At 57.3% G+C, this 17,853-nt stretch overlaps 1 protein-coding gene across 1 annotated transcript in view; it reads left to right on the top strand.

Moving 5' to 3' along the window:
- The window catches only part of LOC117639517 (somatomedin-B and thrombospondin type-1 domain-containing protein), a 92,377-nt gene continuing 74,524 nt past the window's right edge, over positions 1-17,853 (top strand). The window contains exon 1 of the mRNA XM_034375260.1: positions 1-290. The gene's annotated coding sequence lies outside the window, so the exon portion shown is untranslated. The remainder of the gene's footprint in view (positions 291-17,853) is intronic.

The raw sequence follows: 17,853 nt of genomic DNA, 5'->3' as shown, positions 1-17,853 counted from the left end.
GTCGGTCCGTCGCTGGCGTCCCGAGCGGTTGTGCTTTGGCCGTGCGTGCTTGGCCCCGTCGTGTTTTGCGGTTCGCGACGTGTACGCAGTTCGAGCCCCCTGCCGGCGTGTCGAAGTGGTGCGGACCCGAGTCCCGGGACGAGCGGCGTAGCAGCGTAGCGAGTGCAAGCTTCGAGTTTCGAGTTTAGGGGTTCCAACTCGCAGCGGCCGGGCCCCGTGTCTGTGGTTCGTGACCGGACTTGGACTTCCGAGCATCCCTTCCTCGCCGGACTCTGCCTTCACCTGCTGACGTGAGTACGACGGGCGCCTCGGTGATACACTGCATTCCGAGAGTCGTTTTCGTCGCTCTGTCTCTCTCGCGGCACTCGGCGTCGCGTGTGGATGCGAGAGAGACAGCGACGTAAATGGCTCTCGGAATCAGTCTGCTGTGATACACCTGTACTGCCCCCTGCAGTCCGTTTCCGGCAGTCGTTTCCCCTGCTGTCTCTCTCGCACTCGTGGGGCGTCCCGTGCGGGTGCGAGAGAGACAGCAACGAGAGCGACTCTCGGATGCAGTGCGCTGCGGTTTGGCGGCGCTTGGCGCGCGGCGCGGGTGGCATTTGACCGTTTGCCCATTTGACCGCTCGCGCGCCGCGCTTGCCGCGTTTGACGCACCGCTCGCAGTCGGCGCGCGGCTCTGCGGTTTCGCCGCCCGCTCGTTACTGCAGACTGAGAGTCGTTTTCGTCGCTCCGTCTCTCTCGCACTCACGGGGCGCACCCCCAAGGTGCGAGAGAGACGGAACGACGACTCTCGGAATCAGTCTGCTGTTTCTGTTTTGCCGCTCGGCTTTTCCCTCCCCAATCGAACGTTTCTCTCTGGCAAGCGGTGCGAGTGGCAGCAGCCCTACCTGGTGGACCTGCACACCGATTCAGCGGGCACACTGTATTGGTGCGAGGGAGACAGAGCGACGAAAACGACTCTCGTAATCAGTCCGCGGCACCTTGGAATTTCTCCGAAAAATCGAATTAAGAAAGAGGACCTGCTAGGCTCACACTCCCCCAGCTGATCTTGCCTGATTCCGAGCACCGCCTATCGTCGCCCTCTCCCTCGCACTCATACGGGGCGGCCGCAAGGGGTGCGAGAGAGATAGACAACGCCGCGTGAATCGGGTTGTTTTTTGCTCGGGGCGCCGAACTGCGAGCGTAGCCGAGCCCGGCGATTGGGAATTTTAGTCCCCGTTCCATCCCGGCGCGTTATCTGGGACAAAAGGACACGCGACACGACGCTGCAGTGCGGCAAAGGGATTCCGGGAGCCGTTTTCGTCGCGCTGTGTCTCTCGCACTCATGGGGCGTCCCGTACAGGTGCGAGAGAGACAGAGCGCCGAAAACGTCTTCGGTGGATCGCGGGAAGGGATTGGGGCAGCGATGCACGGCGCAGGGACTGCAGCAGGCCGATTCCGAGAGTCGTTTTCGTCGCTCTGTCTCTCTCGCACCGTAACGGGACTCCCCGTGAGTGCGAGAGAGACAGAGAGAGAGAGAGAGAGAGACAGAGAGAGAGAGAGAGACCTGTCATTCGGAATCAGCCTGCAGGGCTGGCGTCGGGAAATGTGCGGGTTCTGATCCGTCTTATTGCGGGAGGGAGGGAGATAGTTGCAGGAGTGTGCAGGCTCCAGGCAGGCTCCAGGGAGCGACCGCTGGATTCCAGAGTCGCTGTTTGGCGCCCCACCCGCATGTCCAGCGCGGTCCGGCCGCCGATTCGTTTTCTCTCTCTCTCTCCCTCTCTCTCTCTCTCTCTCTCTCTCTCCCCCCGACGGAACGCCCCTCGAGTGCGAGAGAGACAGAGACCGTCCTCGGCGTCCGGCGGTCCAGGCGGTCCAGGCACGCCAGATTCGCCGCTCTTAATTCCGCGTTCCAGAAGATAAATATTCGACAACGGGAACAAAAAAAAAGAAAGGGAGGACTCGGCCTCTCTGGGCCCCCGACGGTTTGACATTTATTGGCACTGCATGGCATTCCGAACCTGTTGTCGTGCTCCGCCCCTATGATGTGGTACGTGGCGTTCTGGTGCGTTCGTGCGCACTCGTGTGTGTGTGTGTGTGTGTGTGTGTGTGTGTGTGCGCGTGTGTGTCACTGCGTCCGTGTTCTTGTGAGGGTATGTAATCGGTTTCCAAAGGTACATGAGTGGGCGGCAATGTGTGTATGTGTGAGAGAGAGAAAAAGAGAGAGAGAGAGAGAGAGAGAGAGAGGAGAGAGAGAGAGAGAGAGAGAGGGGGGAGAGAGAGAGAGTGGTGAGTGAGAGGGGAGAGACAGGGAGAGACAGGGGAGAGAGAGGGAGGGGAGGGGAGGGGAGGGAGAGAGGAGGGGAAATTTTGGAAGAGATGGCGAAGATGAGAGCTGGAGGGAAAAAGAAAGATAAAGGGAGGGAGGGAGAGCGAGATAGTCCATAGCGCCCATGATGCTTAGGCCTCACTCGTTAATACACATCTATTATAATCAACGGCACCGTACACAATGAACACACACTGACGCTTTGTATGAAAATGATCAACGCACGAACTCAGCACTGTTAGCCTGAGGTTGGGTTTTCACCTAGGAAGCTAAACCCCCCCAAGGTATAATTTTTTTTCCCTTTCAGAGGTATAAAAGTCATACCTTGCGGAGGTAAATATACCCTTTCTTTTCCCTTTTAGGTATGCCAATCGACTTCCCCCACCATTTCCCTCCCTCCTAAACTCTCTATACGGATATGAATGCCCTCATCCCGAAAGGTATGAGGGTACACGGCCACATTGAAAAGGAGGGGGAGGCCGGGACTAGAACCCAGTCTCTGCGGTTTGAGTGTGCGCAAGCGTAACCATGAGCCACGGCACCGCCTGAGAGGAGATGGGGGGGACGACCACATGTCTTGGACCGGGCGGGAGGGGAGGAGGCGGGCATCCCCCCCGCCCCTGCCCTGGCCCCCCACCCACCGGCACGGTGCCCCGCAGCACCCCCCAATCCCCTCCGGCATAACCCAAAAGGGAAAGAACACGAAAAACCTATTCATGTGGAGGCGCACGGGTTTAAAAAGAATTCCTTTGGCAAAAGGTATAAAAAACCGAAAAAAAAAACCTATGTAACGTTTAAGAATTCATAATTTAAGAATGCCATTTCCTATACCTTTTGAAAAAGCCCACCACAGCTTTTCAGTGAGGCACCACACACACACACACTCGCCACGCAGGCACACGCACACGAAGAGTTATATGGGGCCCTGGGGGTTACACGATACTGGCGCAACGATGCCCCACACACCCCCACACACACAAAGACAGACAGAAACACACACACAAAAACACACAACAGACCCCACACACACACACGTGTGAGTGCACGCGCGCAGGTTTTTGAAGCGCTCTGAGGAGTCTGCCTCGGTCACGCAACGGGAAAACGAGGGGAGACTGAAAAGGATTGAAATAGAAAGAGACGTCTGCTCCTTGTCGTGCCTGGGCCTCGGTCTGGGGCTCGGTCTGCCCGGGCCGCCCTCGCCACATTCACGCACCTAATTGATAAGTGAACTGACGTCCGAAACAAGGGCGTGTGGGAGTGGCACGCGCGGGGCCGCATCGCTCTGTCTCTCTCGCACTCGCGGGGCGTGCCACGTATGTCGGTGCGAGGGGGACGCGGAGCGACGAAAACGACTCTCGGAATCAGTCTGCTGGGCCCTCGGCCGGGCCGCAGGGGTTGGTTGGTTAGTGGGCTGGACGCGTGACTCTAGTGGGACGGAAGCGCGACGAAATGAAATACACGGTGGCTATTTCCGGGGGAAAGGTCGGGTCCGCGACGATCCGGGCCCTGTGTCTGTGTGTGTGTTTTGTCTTTGGGGTGTGTGTGTGTGTGTGTGTGTGTGTGTGTGTGTGTGTGTGTGTGTGTGTTGTGTGGTGTTTGGTGCGGGCGGGCCGAACTAGACTCAGGTGTAAACGGGGCGGCCGGGGCGTGCGACAAAGACCCCAGGTGATTTATGTCCCTTTCTTCCTGGGGATAAAGAGAGACGCAGTGTTGGGACACGTGCGCCAAGGGTTGAGCGCGGCGGACTGAGGCGTGTTTCGTCGCTCTGTCTCTCTCGCACCGTTACGGGGCGTCCCTGGAGTGTGGATGAGACAGAAAGCGCTGTTTGGCCTGCCGCCGCCTCAGGGGGTAAAAGTGCGAGGAGGACAGGTTGAGCCTAGAGACTGGAGCAGCTCAGTTCTATATTCTATGCGTCAGAGAGAGAGAGAGAGAGAGAGAGAGAGAGAGAGAGAGAGAGAGAGAGAGAGAGAGAGAGACGAACAAGCCCATGACTCGTCATGTTTCCTCCGAGCCTCGACGGTGGTCATCTCAAATATCCCCGGAGTCAAGGCCATGTGGGCAATCATCCTATGAGCCTTCGGTGGTCATCCTCAAAACCCCCGGGAGGGGCACATCTCCGGTTTTTCGAGACGAAGTTTGAAAATGACCCATACTCGGGAAAAGGGCCCATTCATGGGGATCATTCTTAATCTTGTATTAATTTACTGAAAAAAGAAAATTATGAATGAATTTGGAGTTTTCGTTGTACTTTTGTTCTACTATGAACCCTTTTTCTTGCAGTGTACCCTTCAAGAAGGGCGGACGGCAGGACTGCGCCCAACAAAATGACTTCTTAGATCTAGTAAAAAATAATTTTTCTTGTTTTTTTTTTCAAGAAATTTTTTTTTATCCAAAGTTTTTTCTCGTACGCCGAAAAATTTTCTTCTGTTAAAAATGTTTTCTTATGAAAAAAAAAAAAAAAAACAAGAAAATCAAAAATGAAGAAACCATTTTTCTGGGTGTGCATGTTTTACACCCTAGTTTTACCAGTGTATCCGTTCCCATGTCAGGTGGATTGGCCTCTGGCAGAGTCCTTTGCAGTGCACCAGCGCGGCGCGTTGCCACGTGCGTCTAATTGCGTGCCTTACTGTGCGTCGCTGTGCGTGGATTGCCTGGGGCCTTGCGACTGCAGCGAATGCATAGCGACGGCAGCCTGTCTGACGATGATTAAGAGGATGAGGCCGGGACGATGATTATCTGTGTTATGAAAGGCACGTCTGCTTACCTTCCCTTTCGTTCCGAGGTTCCGGGGCTCCGGGTTTTGGGCGCGAGGCGGTAATAGTGAGGGCATGACATGACAGCCGCCTTTTTCATTCATTGAAATGAGGCGCTCGGATGCAGGCTGACTCCGAGAGTCTCGCGCTGTCTCCGTCGCACCTGCAAGGGAAGCCCCACGAGTGCGAGAGAGACGGCGCGAGGGAAATGACGACTTCTGCTGCAACGCCCCAGGGGACTGCAGGTTGCTCCAGCCTTGCTGGAGTCTGGAGGCTGTTACAGTGTGCGTCTCCAGGCCTCTCCTATCTGTGGCTGGAGGATGCTGGGGTCTAACCAACCGCACAAGCTGAAGGCTGCTATGCGTCTCCATACACTGCTAAATATTCGTTGTTTGGTACGGAACATGAGGCGCGGAGAAAGGAAAGGTTCTCCGTAGTCCCCGCAGAAGGATCTCATGTAAACTCGTTCGTAAAACATGTAGGGAAATTTCTTGGTGTGCAAGGTACACGGACGGGCCAGGTAAAATATCGACCAAACACGTTCCTTTCCGTTTCTGCACTATTTTCTACCAGTGACGGCAACATAACTCAACCTAAGGGTAATCAAGGCTTTCCTTAACCTGAATTAACTGACCTGCCCTTATTCCACTCTGAGAATGAATGAATGGTTATTAGGACTAAAATGATGGGAAAGGGAGGCTTTATTATCGGCCATTTTTGGCGGTGAAATGGACCAATAAAGCCTTCATCTAACGTAATTTGGTGATGATCAGCTCCCTTTTATTTCCAGTGCATCCTCCGTCTCGCTGGATCCTACAATGCTTCTTTTCGGGTTTGCCGAACCTTTTTCGCTGGAAATCCAAGGACCCCACTTTACTCATTCATCGCAGCTTGTCAAAGAATAAAAGCAAGTCTGGTCCGATTTCGCGATCGAAGGAAAGGGGAATGAAACAAGACAAATTAGGCCCGTTGGTACGGAAAGTTGGCCTCCTTCGTGCAGTCCCCTTTCTTCTGTCGTCGTCCGGGCCGCCGTGCCCCGCCGGGCCCCGCCTTTCTCGGAACGCTGCTTCTTCTTTGTTTACTTGACTCTGTTTCAAACGATATGTGGGTCACGTGGCTCCGCTTTTGGCCAATCGGCGATCTGTTGGCTTCGGAGGGAGCGGTGTGGTGGCCGCTGTGGAGGGCTCTACTCCAGCGGTGTAGTGGCCACTGCCGAGTGGAGGGGCACAGTGGGGTGGTCGAAATCCCGGCCGCGTTTTGAGCCCCAGAGTCGCTACTAAATGGGACTCGAACTGAACGTGTGACCCCACCAATGGATTGCTCTCCGAACGAGGAATCCATTGGTGTGGTCACATGCCGGAGTCTTTCTAAAAAAAGCGTTCAGACTCATTTTTACAGTGTAGTAGTCCGATCTACGCCGCTGTAGTCTGCCAACGCCTTGGCCTACTGCCTGCCGGTGCCGAGTCGCACAGAGCCATTCCGTGCGATTGGACCAGCCAGGCCCCCACAGTGCAGGCAGCGCAGGCAGCGCAGGCACTGATTTCCAGCGCCCCTGCAATCCCCTGTCGATGTACCCCGTGTTCCATAAACCCGTTGGGAGCCCGCCGCTGACAGTAGTGGCTACTGTGCTCGCTGCAGTGACCGTCTGACAGCTTGCCAAGCCTGCCGAAGCCCTGCGAAGCCCTGCGAAGCCCCCACGGCCGGGCCGGCCGGGCCTGCAGGGCCCACGGGAACGGAGGGGCCAACTGCATAATCGAACAGGAGGGGGGGGGGGGCGGCGGCTCCATGCGGACTTATCTTTCGGCCCTGGAGAACCGCTGGATATGGAGAAGCACTGTAAGAATGGCTTGGAAATTTGAAAGTCCGCGGGGCCGTTTCGGTGCGGCAGTGTGAAGCAGCCCCCTGTCCGGCGTATCTGTTCCGAGCCAGCACCGGGCTCATTCCGGACAGTGGCCTCGTCGCTCCGTCTCTCTCCCGCGCGCGGCGCACCCCGCAGAGAGCGAGAGAGAGAGAGAGAGAGAGAGAGAGAGAGAGAGAGAGAGGCGCGGACGGTGCGGGGATGGGACTCCAGGCGCAGTGGCTGCGGTGGGCCGCGGTGCCAAATGCTGTCATTCAAATGTATGCCGAGAGGGGCGCCCCGTGGCGTGGTGGGAGTAGGGAGTATGAGATGCGGGAGTATTGTAAGGGAGTATAGGGTAAGGGAGTATGAGGTGAGGGAGTTTGAGGTGAGGGGGTATGAGGTGAAGGAGTTTGAGGTGTGTGGTAGTATGAGGTATGTGGTAGTATGAGGTGTGTGGGAGTATGAGGTGAGGGAGTATGAGGTGAGGGAGAATGAGGTAAGGGAGTTTGAGGTGAGGGAGTATGAGGTGTGGGAGTATGAGGTGTGGGAGTATGAGGTGAGGGAGTATAAGGTGTGGGAGTATGAGGTGAGGGAGTATGAGGTGAGGGAGTCTGGACTGTCCTCGCGCCTTGCCTTGGCGCTGCCTTCTAGCTCTGCCCCCGTTCGTCCTCAGTTTATATTTAATGAAAACGCCCGGAGGAGGAGAGCCGAAGAAAGGAAAACATCTAAAAGGGCCGGCCGGCCGGCAGAGTGCGCCCGGCGAGAGGGAGAGGAGAGAGAGAGAGAGAGAGAGAAGAGAGAGAGAGAGAGAGAGAGAGAGAGAGAGAGAGAGAGATCAGGCTGCTTTTGCGGTGTCGCGGTAATAAGACCACCGCCTTTGATGTCCTCTATTTGACGTAAAGCACATCAAGTCCACTCTGTCACCGCTAGATTGCGCCGGCGTCGCGCGTGCCCCGCCCCGCCACGCCCCGCCCCGCCATGTCAGACGATCCAGTTGGCACCTACGTGCTTGTCGCGGGGCGGCGGGCGCACTAATAGCCCATGGCAGTGATGACTGCGCTGTGTTTGCTCCGCAAACAGCCCCGAGGCGCGGGTTCGAGACCGGCCGGGGGAGGCAGCGACTGGAGAAAAAGCACTGCGGGAGACGTGGCAGAGCGCAGTGGCCCCTCCGCATTTTTGCCTCTCTCCCCTTGGCGAGGCCTGGCGGGCAGCCCACGACCTGCCTCACCCTATCTCTGGGCTGCATCTCCTCTAGGTCTTCCCCTTGTGTGCTGCTAGAGGGCCCTGGCCGCGCTGGCTGCGCCCTGCAGCTAAAGGGGCCCCACTGCAGCCCTCGCTCCAGCCATGCGCAATCGGACCGACGTCCTGAAACTGGAGAAGGCTGGAAGGCTGCATCGCCACAACACGCCGGACCCGAAGAATGCCGCCTAGGCCAGCGGGATTCTGGAAGATCTCTGTCTCTCTCGCACCCGTGGGGCGTTCCGCACGGGTGCGAGAGAGACAGAGCGACGAAACGGTCCTTCGGAGTCGGGCGGCTGGCGGCGAGTGTTCTGTGAAGACGCGTACCGGTTTCTCTGTGACTATTTCGCGACCCCCGCTCGACCCTCTGCGTTTGATGCCGCCCCGGCCGTTCCCGCTCGCGTATGAACATCGGCGCAGGAAGCCAAGCCCACCCCCTGGCGCGGGGGGGGGGGGCCGTAAATCCAGCCACCAATTTTGAGTCAATGTTGCGTCATTTTGTGGTTGCGTGATTTCGGCAAGGCCCCTCCCCCCGTGTGCGGCATTCCGGCCTTGCTCCGGGTTTGCCATATTCCTTGCGCTGGCCCCCCCTTGAGTGTCGCGTTACTGCTCTCTCCTCAATCCGGGCCCCGCCCCGCCCCGCCCCGCCCGCCCCGCCCCGCCCCGCCCCCCATATGATTGTCTCCCTCTCTCCCTTCGCCTCCGTTTCCGACTCCCCGACTCCATTTCCTTCTTTGACGCCCCCACCCCCTTCCTGTTTGGCGTTAACAAGGCCCTCTTTTCCTTCCGGTCTTCTGGTGTTGCGTCCCTTTCTTCGCCACCTCGCGGAACCTCGCGGAACCTCGCGGAACCTCGCATTGTCAAGGTTTCGCAGTGTGGCGCACAGTGGGCCAGAAGACCGGTGGAGGCGGTCAAAATCCCGGACGCGTTTTGAGCTCCAGAGTCGCTAAATGGGACCCGAACCGAACGTGTGACCCCACCAATGGATTCCTCGTTCGGAGAGCAATCCACTGGTGGGGTCACACGTTCGGTTCGAGTCCTGTTTAGCGACTCTGGAGCTCAAGACGCGCCTGGAGTTTTGGCCGCCTCCACCGGTCTTCTGGCCCACTGTGTGGCGCCTCCCCGCGCTTCTCGGCAGTGCTTTTGCACTTGGCCCTGGGGGATTAGCGCGGGACAAAGCGACACAGTCGGTTAACCGCCATTCGGACTGGCATAATCCGCCCTTTGAAATCCACTCCAAGTAATCCCGCCGCTGTCGAAAAATGATGATGCGTTTGTGTGAGCGTGGCCTGTTTCCGAAATCTGTCATGCGACTGCCGCCTTTCCACTGTCTACGTCCATCGTGATTTTGTTTATCCAGTGGTTTTGGTTTGTCGTGCCTGTCGTCCTGCAGGACTGGAGCTCCTCGCTGGAACTTAGAAATTGAACGTCATATGAGTCTCTGCTGCCCGCGACTAACTTCTTCATAAACGTTCAAATCCACTGGCTGATCCGTCTCCTACACTTTGGCACCGGTCCCCGCCATTTCACCCGCAACGCCCCGGTCGTTCCAGAGCCCCCCCCCCCAGCAGTCGCGACTGCGGGTTGCGGGTCGAATCGACGTGCAAATGAGACAACGACGGCGACCCTCGTCGTCCACGGCCGTCCTACAGTGGGCCAGAAGACCCGGCGCCCGCGGCCAAAACTCTAGACGCGTTTTGAGCTCCAGAGTCGCTAAACAGGACTCGAACCGAACGTGTGACCCGACCAATGGCTTCCTCGTTCGGAGAGCAATCCGTTGGTGGGGTCACACGTTCGGTTCGAGTCCCATTTAGCGACTCTGGAGCTCAAAACGCGTCTGGAATTTGGGCCGCGTCCACCGGCCGTCTGGCCCACTGTAGGACCCTCGTCGTCCGCGGCCGTCCGGGAGTCTCCCGGAATCACCGCCCCTTCCGGGGGTCGAGTACTGCACCCGCAAGTACACATTCTTATTCCTGTATTTTTATTCCTTCCCCCTTTTGTACGTGGTGTGTCTGTGCTTTGCACTCTAAATACATTTTTCATGTTGGGTAAACACACCCCTCCGGGGCGGCGGGGCGGGCGGGGCGGGTCGCCACGGTCCTGGTGTCGGCCGCCCCCGAGCCGCAGCGCGGCCGCGGCCCAGGAAGGTACGCGCCTTGCGCCCGGCGCCGGCCGCGAGAACTCTAAAAAAATAAAAATAAAAATTTGCCACTCATGACTCGTGAGAAATTTCAGGATATTTTCATGGGATGACAGTGTCATTCCATTAAAATGAAGGACATTGGCATGGTCGTCAGCTGGTTTGATGACATTGCCTTCAAGTTTTTAGCAAACGGCAATCAAAATTTTTGCAGTGAAAACAACGAAAACAAACGAGTTTACACGAAGGCTATACGTTTTTTCCTAACTGGGTCTCCCTGTAGCCGGAGCGCGATTTTGACTGTATTTTTGATCATTTTCATTCGGCCTTGGAAAGGAAAACAAGGCGGTGCTTTTTCCCTTTTCCCCGGCGGTGTGTTCCGCGGGGCTGCTTTGGTTTTCTCATGTTGTCGTTTATTGACTTTCATGAACTGGGCCATGCAAAATCTCGTTCGGCCTGCCTCCCCTACTATATCCTGGCTGCCCGCGGCCGCCGGCCCTGCCTGTCCGCCTGCATGCTGCCTGCCAGCCCCGCCAGCCCCGCCAGCCCCGCCCCTTTCACGGCGTCAAAGTTGTTAATTCCACGTGTTTACCTCTCCAGTCTCTCTAGCAGGCAGCCTGATCTGCAGCCTAGATCTGCGGCGCCCATGCGGCTCCCGCTGCAGTGCCACCACACTGTAGCGGTCTGCAGCCCCACACTGTGAAAATTTTCGGCTGTCACTTGGCGAAAATTTCAAATTTGTTTACTCTTTCAAGAATCTCATGAATCCAGTTGATGACGTGCACATCAAAATTCATCAGACATGTAAAATTGACTAAAATGACTAAAATTTATGGAAATTCGTCGAAATTTGTTACAATTCACCGAAATCTTTCTCAAAATTCAGCAGTTTTTGTCTGAAATTCTTCGAAATTCGACTGAAATTCATTCCGTTTGTACACTGAAATTCACAGTCCCCTGGGTCAGTCGAATCATCCTCTCTCGACCATTACACGGAGCGCCCTACGAGTGCGTCAGAGACAGCGCGACCAAACGACTCTCAGCCCGCAGCGCGACCCAGTCCCATCCCGATACTCGTGAAGTAGCACACTACACTCTGTTACTTCCCAGGATGAAAAATTTACGCTCACCGTTCGGTACTTAACGATCGGGCCCAACTAAGCCTGATCGAGTGAGGCTGCGGAGAGGGGGGGAGAGAGATGCATTGTGGGTGAAAGTGGAGAGGGCCGGGAAATCCTTTGAAATGGCCTCTCCTCCCCCTCCCCCCCTCCCCTGCACCTTTTGATCCGTCAGATTTACCCGGGCATCTCATTAGTCCACTTCCAATACCTCCTCGCCTCGTCTTCATTAGGTCGCATTGCCACTGTCACCGCCAGGCACCGCAGGGCCTGTCGCTCTGTCTCTCTCGCACCCCTACGGGACGCCCCCACGGGTGCGAGAGAGACGGGGAGTGGCTGGCCCTCGTTTCGACTCATTCGCGCCTACACTGTACCCGGAAGAGTGCCCCTCTTTTTATCCAGGGGCGGAGGGGTTCGGATGAAAAGGAGAAGGGAGCAGTGGGGAAGGGGGTGGGGGGCACCCAAAAATTGTCATTCCCTGAGCCAAGAAAGTTTCCTTGCAAGAAGCGACTTAACTTGATTGTTTCACGAACATATTAAATTTAAGAAAATTTCCTTGCCAACAAGTGAATGTACCTGAATGTTCGATTTGCAATTTCCTTGCCAACAAGTGAATTTACCTGAATGTTCGATTTACATCTACTTATTGCAAAGGAAATTTCCTTCCTTGCCTGAAGAAGCTGGGGGACGAAGACTTTGGCGTTCGGAGACGTGGAAAAGGATGGAGATAGGGGTAAGCAAGTGGGTGGGGCAGACGGAGGCGGAAAAATGGAAAGATGAAGGCAAAAGACAAGAAAAAGAAAATGGTTTAAAGAAGGCACGCCTCCTTTGTGGGCGGCAAAGGAGTCCTTGCCAAGGACACTAGGCGCTTCCAATCAGGCCAAGGGTGGATTGTGTAATGATGGTGCTTGCGGGCTAATTGTCGACGCCGGAGAAAAGTGTGTGTGTGTGTGTGTTTGGGGCAGGGAGGGGGGGGGGCGGAATAAGGGCTGTGTCCTTGCAGCGTAGTCACGTTCGCGCCGTTTGACCCCTGTTTATGCCGGCCGTGCGTGGGGCACAGGGCGGGGCGGGGCGGGGCGGGGCACGCACCGAGGCCGTAACGGTCCGGGCATCAGAAACACTTGCGCGAGGGCTGGAAGCATGCTGGAAGCGTGCTGGAAGGAGCCAAGGGCGTGTAAGGGCGGGGTGAAGCGGGTGTCGGAAGCGGGGCTCGAACCCTCAGCCCTCCTCGCCCGCAGTATACGCACTGCTGTTGTGGTGGTGGTAGTTGTTTGCTGGGATTTCGCGGTGGTCTATATTTCACGCATCCATGTTTTTTGATTTCTTGTTTTTTGTTTTCTTGTTTTTATATGAGGATAGAGAGAGAGAGAGAGAGAGAGAGAGAGAGAGAGAGAGAGAGAGAGAGAGAGAGAGAGAGAGAGGCGGAACAGTGCGTGTCGCAAGGCAAGGCGCAAGGCAAGGCGCAAAAAGGGAGCGGACTGTCCCAAAAGCGATTACCTTGGGTTGCTCGCCTTTCTCTCTCTCTCTCTCTCTCTCTCTCTCTCTCTCTCTCTCTCTCTCTCTCTCTCTCTCTCTCGCTCTCTTCGTCGAAAAGTCTACCGGGAAGGGGGAGGAAGGGCGCAGTAGTGCTATATATTCCGTGACAAGTTTTCTGGTGATTCCACACGACTGGAAAAGGGGCGGCTAAAGTTGTCAAAGCGGTTTAAAAATAAACTTGCGCGCACTCCCTGTCGCCGCCAAAGACTGGCGCCCCCTCTCCTCCCCCCCCCTCCCTTTCCCTCACCTGGGCCGCCCCTCGTCGCCGCGTTGTGCTGGAAATTAAGTTCGGCCCTTCGCGGGGACGCGGAATCTGAGCAAGGCACCCCGCCACGCCGCGCCACGCCGCGCCACGCCCCGCCACGCCCCGCCACGCCCCGCCTCGCTGAAAGCGAAAAGAAGCGACGCGACTTTTAGGCTTCGGGTACCTTGCGGTTTCCCGCCACTGCCCCCCCCCCTCCCCCCGCCGATCCCTCTGCTCTTTGTCCTGTCACACTGCAAGGTACCTCCAGTGTACCGCCCTTGGTCCGTTCCGGTTACCGCCGGCCCGGTCGCCGGCTCTTCTTTTCCCTCCGAGGCTTTTATTTTGATTATTTTCGGGAGTGTCCCTGCTACGCCATGGCTACGCCCATGCTCGATGCCAACGCTACTGAGGCCCATCGGGCCCATCGTGCCCAGCGCCGAGAAGCCGGTTCCTCGTCAGCCCCGCCACCCGAAAAAGCCCTCTTTCCCTCTGTCTCTATACTCTCGCCTGATGCGACTGCGATCCCTTTGTGAACTTGGAGATTGTATCTGGGTTTGTTTTCTAACAAGAGTTGTCGGAGTAATACGCCGGCCATCTCGCTGCCCCATCTCCGAAGTATTTCACTTTTATTTGTTGTATATAGGCACATTGACATGTCTACGACCTGGCCTTCGAAACGCATAATGCAGTCACCAGCGTTATTTTTGTTCAATTTTTTTTTGCCAAGTCTTTGGATTGCTTTGGCCTTAAGCAGTCCGTCCGCCGGCGCGCCCGCGCCCCAAAGGCCTTGTCCTTGTCGCACACACTGCAACTGCGAGCCCACCGCTGGGCAGTCGCTGGGGCTCTCAATTTATCTACAATCGACGAAATACTTTGAATAAAGAAATAAATAAATAAAATGAAAAACAAAATGACGCCTCCTAGGCTGCTGCGACTCAATTTCTCATACCGACCGCCGCACCTAATCCCTCCCCTAATGCCCGCTTCGAGTCTCTTTGGCACGCAAGCCCTCTGCGTCGTCGTCATCGTCGTTGTTGTTGTTTTATGTTGTTATTTTTGTTGTTGTCGTTGCGTTCCCGCTGTCACCGCCTTCCACATCGCGACGCGCGGGAAAAGAAGCTGCCAGTGAACCGAGTGGCGCGCCGCTCCAAACCCGCGCTTTTTTGTTGTTGTTGTTGTTGTTGTTGTTGTTGTTGTCGTCGTCGTTGTCGTTTGTTATTGTTTCTGGTCGCTCGTCTCGTTTGCAGCCGCGGGCCGTTGCGATGACCACACGTAACAGACGAACGCACCCAGTGTAGGCACGCGAGCATCATGGCCAAGGATGACAAGTTGCACGGTGTCTGTTCTGCGAATAAAGCGAGTGTGACTGCGAATAATGTCCCTCTCTCACTCCTGATAAAGCGTGTCCATAAAGAGCGAGGCTGACTGTGCGAATAACGAGGCGCTGTGCGTGTGTTGCGCGTTCCTTGTAATTATTGTCAAGCCGTCAAAAAGAAAAAGAAAAAGAAAAAGAGGTTGTTTTTCGACTGTTTTTCCTTTTCATAGATCTCTGCTGCGCAGGGATGAGCCATGGTACCCATCTCTGTCGGCCCTGGCGTCACTGTGTGTGTGTGTGTGTGTGTCCGTCCGTCCGTCCGTCCGTCCGTCCGTCCGTCCGTCCGTCCGTCCGTCCGTCCGTCACCTCTCACGCCCAGCACCTTATGTGGGACTTGATGACTGTTGGTGATGATGCTGCTTGCTTGCTGGCGACTCCCCCGAGTACTACTCTAGTCCGTTTAATTACAGCTAGTGTGTGTGTGTGTGAGAGAGCTTTAATTCGTGCGTATAACCGCCATATTGTGGCTTACATGGCCGGTGGAGGCGGCCAAAACTCTAGACGCGTTTCGAGCTCCAGAGTCGCTATGACTCGAACCGAACGTGTGACCCCACCAATGGATTCTTCGTTCGGAGAGCAATCCATTGGTGGGGTCACACGTTCGGTTCCAGTCCCATTTGGCGGCTCTGGAGCTCAAAACGCGTCCGGGACTGCGGCCGCTTCCACCGGTCTTCTGGCCCACTGTGAAAGTCTGGACTCCGGGGCCGAAGCAGCAGCGACGCCACTACTAAAGGTTTGAAACACGGCTTGTGCATTTACGTCGGGGCCACGACACTGGAAGCGAGGTGTGTCGTCTCGGCCCTGATTGAGGGCGGGGAGGCCGCGGGGTTATACGGCTACCCGTCTGTTCGAATCCTGTCTCCGTTTTACGCCGCCGCTCGAGCGATTCAGAAGAGGCGTTTCATCCCTCTGTCTCTGTCGCTCTCATGGAGCTCTCCGAAAGGGTGCGAGAGAGACAGAGCGACACGCCGCCGTTCTGAATCGCTCGCCGGGGCACCTACTTACGTGCAGTGTGCCGCCTCAGCACGCATAGCGCGGCAGGCCGGTCGCGGGTTCGACTACCGCGGCCGGCCAGCAAGGTTTACGGTCCCTCTTTTTCCGACCGGTAGTATCGCGACACTTCATCTACACTACAAGCTGCTGCATTTGTCTGACTTGGCAGTTTATGCGTCTGCCTCGGCCGCCCTGGGGGGGGGGGGAGGGGCTGTGGCTATGCGAGCGACGCCCGCTGTCCCGGCGCGGCGCGGGTACCTTCGGGTACCTTCGGGTACCTTCGGGTACCTTCGGGTACCTCCGGCCGCCTTCGGGTGCGTCGGGCCCACTGCGTCACCCCAGCGCCGCGTCGCAGTCCTGCCGAGCGATTCAGAAGAGTCCTCGCGTCGCTCTGTCTCTGTCGCACCCACGGAGCTCTCCATAAGGGTGCGACGGACACAGAGCGACGAACCGGCTGGCCCCGCCGCCGGTACGGGTCGGCAACCGAGCTGAGCCGAGCTGAGCCAAGCCGGGCTGAGCCGAGCCCTGCCGGCCCCAGGGCCTCAAGGCCGAGCCGAGCCGGGCGGCGGCTTGGCGGCAGCGCGCGCTTCTGTGGAGGCAGGACACTTTATGGATGTATGTTTTACACAATCTAAGTCTGAGGGACGCGCCGCCGGCCGCGGGGCGGAGCGGAGCACAGCGCAGTGCTGTATGATGGATGCGGCATTACTTTTTCACTGTCTGTCTGTCTGTCTGTCTGTCTGTCTGTCTGTCTGTCTGTCTGTCTGTCTGTCTGTCTGTCTGTCTGTCCGCCCCGCCCGCCCGTCTGCGCCCTGCGCGGTACTCCAGACTTATCGGTGGCTGCCCCTCCACTAACTTGACCTCCCCCCGGCCGGCTGGCGGCGGCTCCGGCCCGGCGCTCACCCGCGCCCCCAAAACTGCACCGCGGCCCCCGCTGCCCCTGGCGGCCCTGGAGGCCCTACACCGCATAATCAGGCCGGCCGTTTGCATAAACCTGGAAATTAGTCTATCGCGGGTGAATCTGGTGCAGCGGGCCGAGTCGGGGTCCTTCGGGGTCCTTGGGGGCCCCTCCAGGGTGTCGGGGAAGGGCGCAGTGGCGCAGCGGGCGCAGCCATGGCGGCGCTCCAGCGGGCCGGGGTCCTGGAGGCCTGGGAAAGAGAGGCGCTCTCCTCTCCCTCTCCTCTCTCTCTCTCTCTCTCTCTCTCTCTCTCTCTCTCTCTCTCTCTCTTGTGTGTGTGTTGCCGCATGGCGGTGCGGTATGGAGCACGGCGTGGTACTATACCCCCTTCGCTTTCATGATTGACGTGAAGAGAACTCACTTGACCTTGTCCGGGTAAGCAAAAAGAGGGGGGGGGGAGCACCCGCTGCCTAGCTGCCGCGCTGCCCCACACAGGGCGGCTTATCTCATATCCAAAGGCGAAGAGCCCGAAGGCCCGAAGGGTGCTCCACACAGGTGGCCTCCCCCACCTGGCGGCCTGGCACACTGGCGGGGCCATTCAATTTTCCGCTCATAAAATATTCGCCTTGTTTGGAGACACGCCCCGCACGGGGTACCGCGTGCATGCTTGGACGTGCCTAATTCGGCATCGACCGTCTCTCTCTCTCTCTCTCTCTCTCTCTTTTCTAGTGCAGGCCGTGCATTTTTCCGGCTGCGCTGCACCTGTGTGCGCTTCTTTCATTTTGTTCATTTTGTCGGCTTGATAACGCGGCGGCCGGCCGTCCCTCTCGCACTTTTAGGGACGCCCCGCGAGTGCGACAGAGACGGAGCGATCGGACGGAATGAGCCTGCAGTGCTTCTGAGAACGCGTGCGCGGCTACCAGTGTACCGGTCGGCGTGCAGGTCGTGCAGGTGCAGCCGTCGACACACCCCCCGCCGAGCCCCCGCCAACCCGCCCCGCTCAATTTGTGCCTGACGCACGTCCAGCGGGTCGATTCCGAACGGCGGTCTGTCTCTCTCGCACTCACGGGCCGACCCGTATGGGAAAGTGCGACAGAGACACCGTCTGGAAGCGGACCCAGGACACAATGTCGCTCTGAAATCCCTCTCGCCGCGTCTCATCTCGCCCTGGCGCCTTTCCTGGAAGCGGGGACGGCGGACCCAAATCCTGTATTTCGGGACCGCGGGCGCGGCGGGCTTAGCGCGACGACAGTCGATGGGTCATGGCCGCGTTCTGCAGAGACCGTTCACCCCTAAATTCTTGCCAATATCCGGCTGCGGGGAAAATTGCACCAGATCGGCTAAAAAATTCCACTGTCTGTAACGGTTCTGTGGCGCGTGAATTTTTAATACGTCGTACAGTGCAAAAA

The sequence above is a fragment of the Thrips palmi genome, unplaced genomic scaffold, assembly GCF_012932325.1.
Source record: "Thrips palmi isolate BJ-2018 unplaced genomic scaffold, TpBJ-2018v1 HiC_scaffold_11, whole genome shotgun sequence".
Lineage (NCBI taxonomy): Eukaryota > Metazoa > Arthropoda > Insecta > Thysanoptera > Thripidae > Thrips > Thrips palmi.
This window is presented reverse-complemented; position numbering and strand designations above follow the sequence as displayed.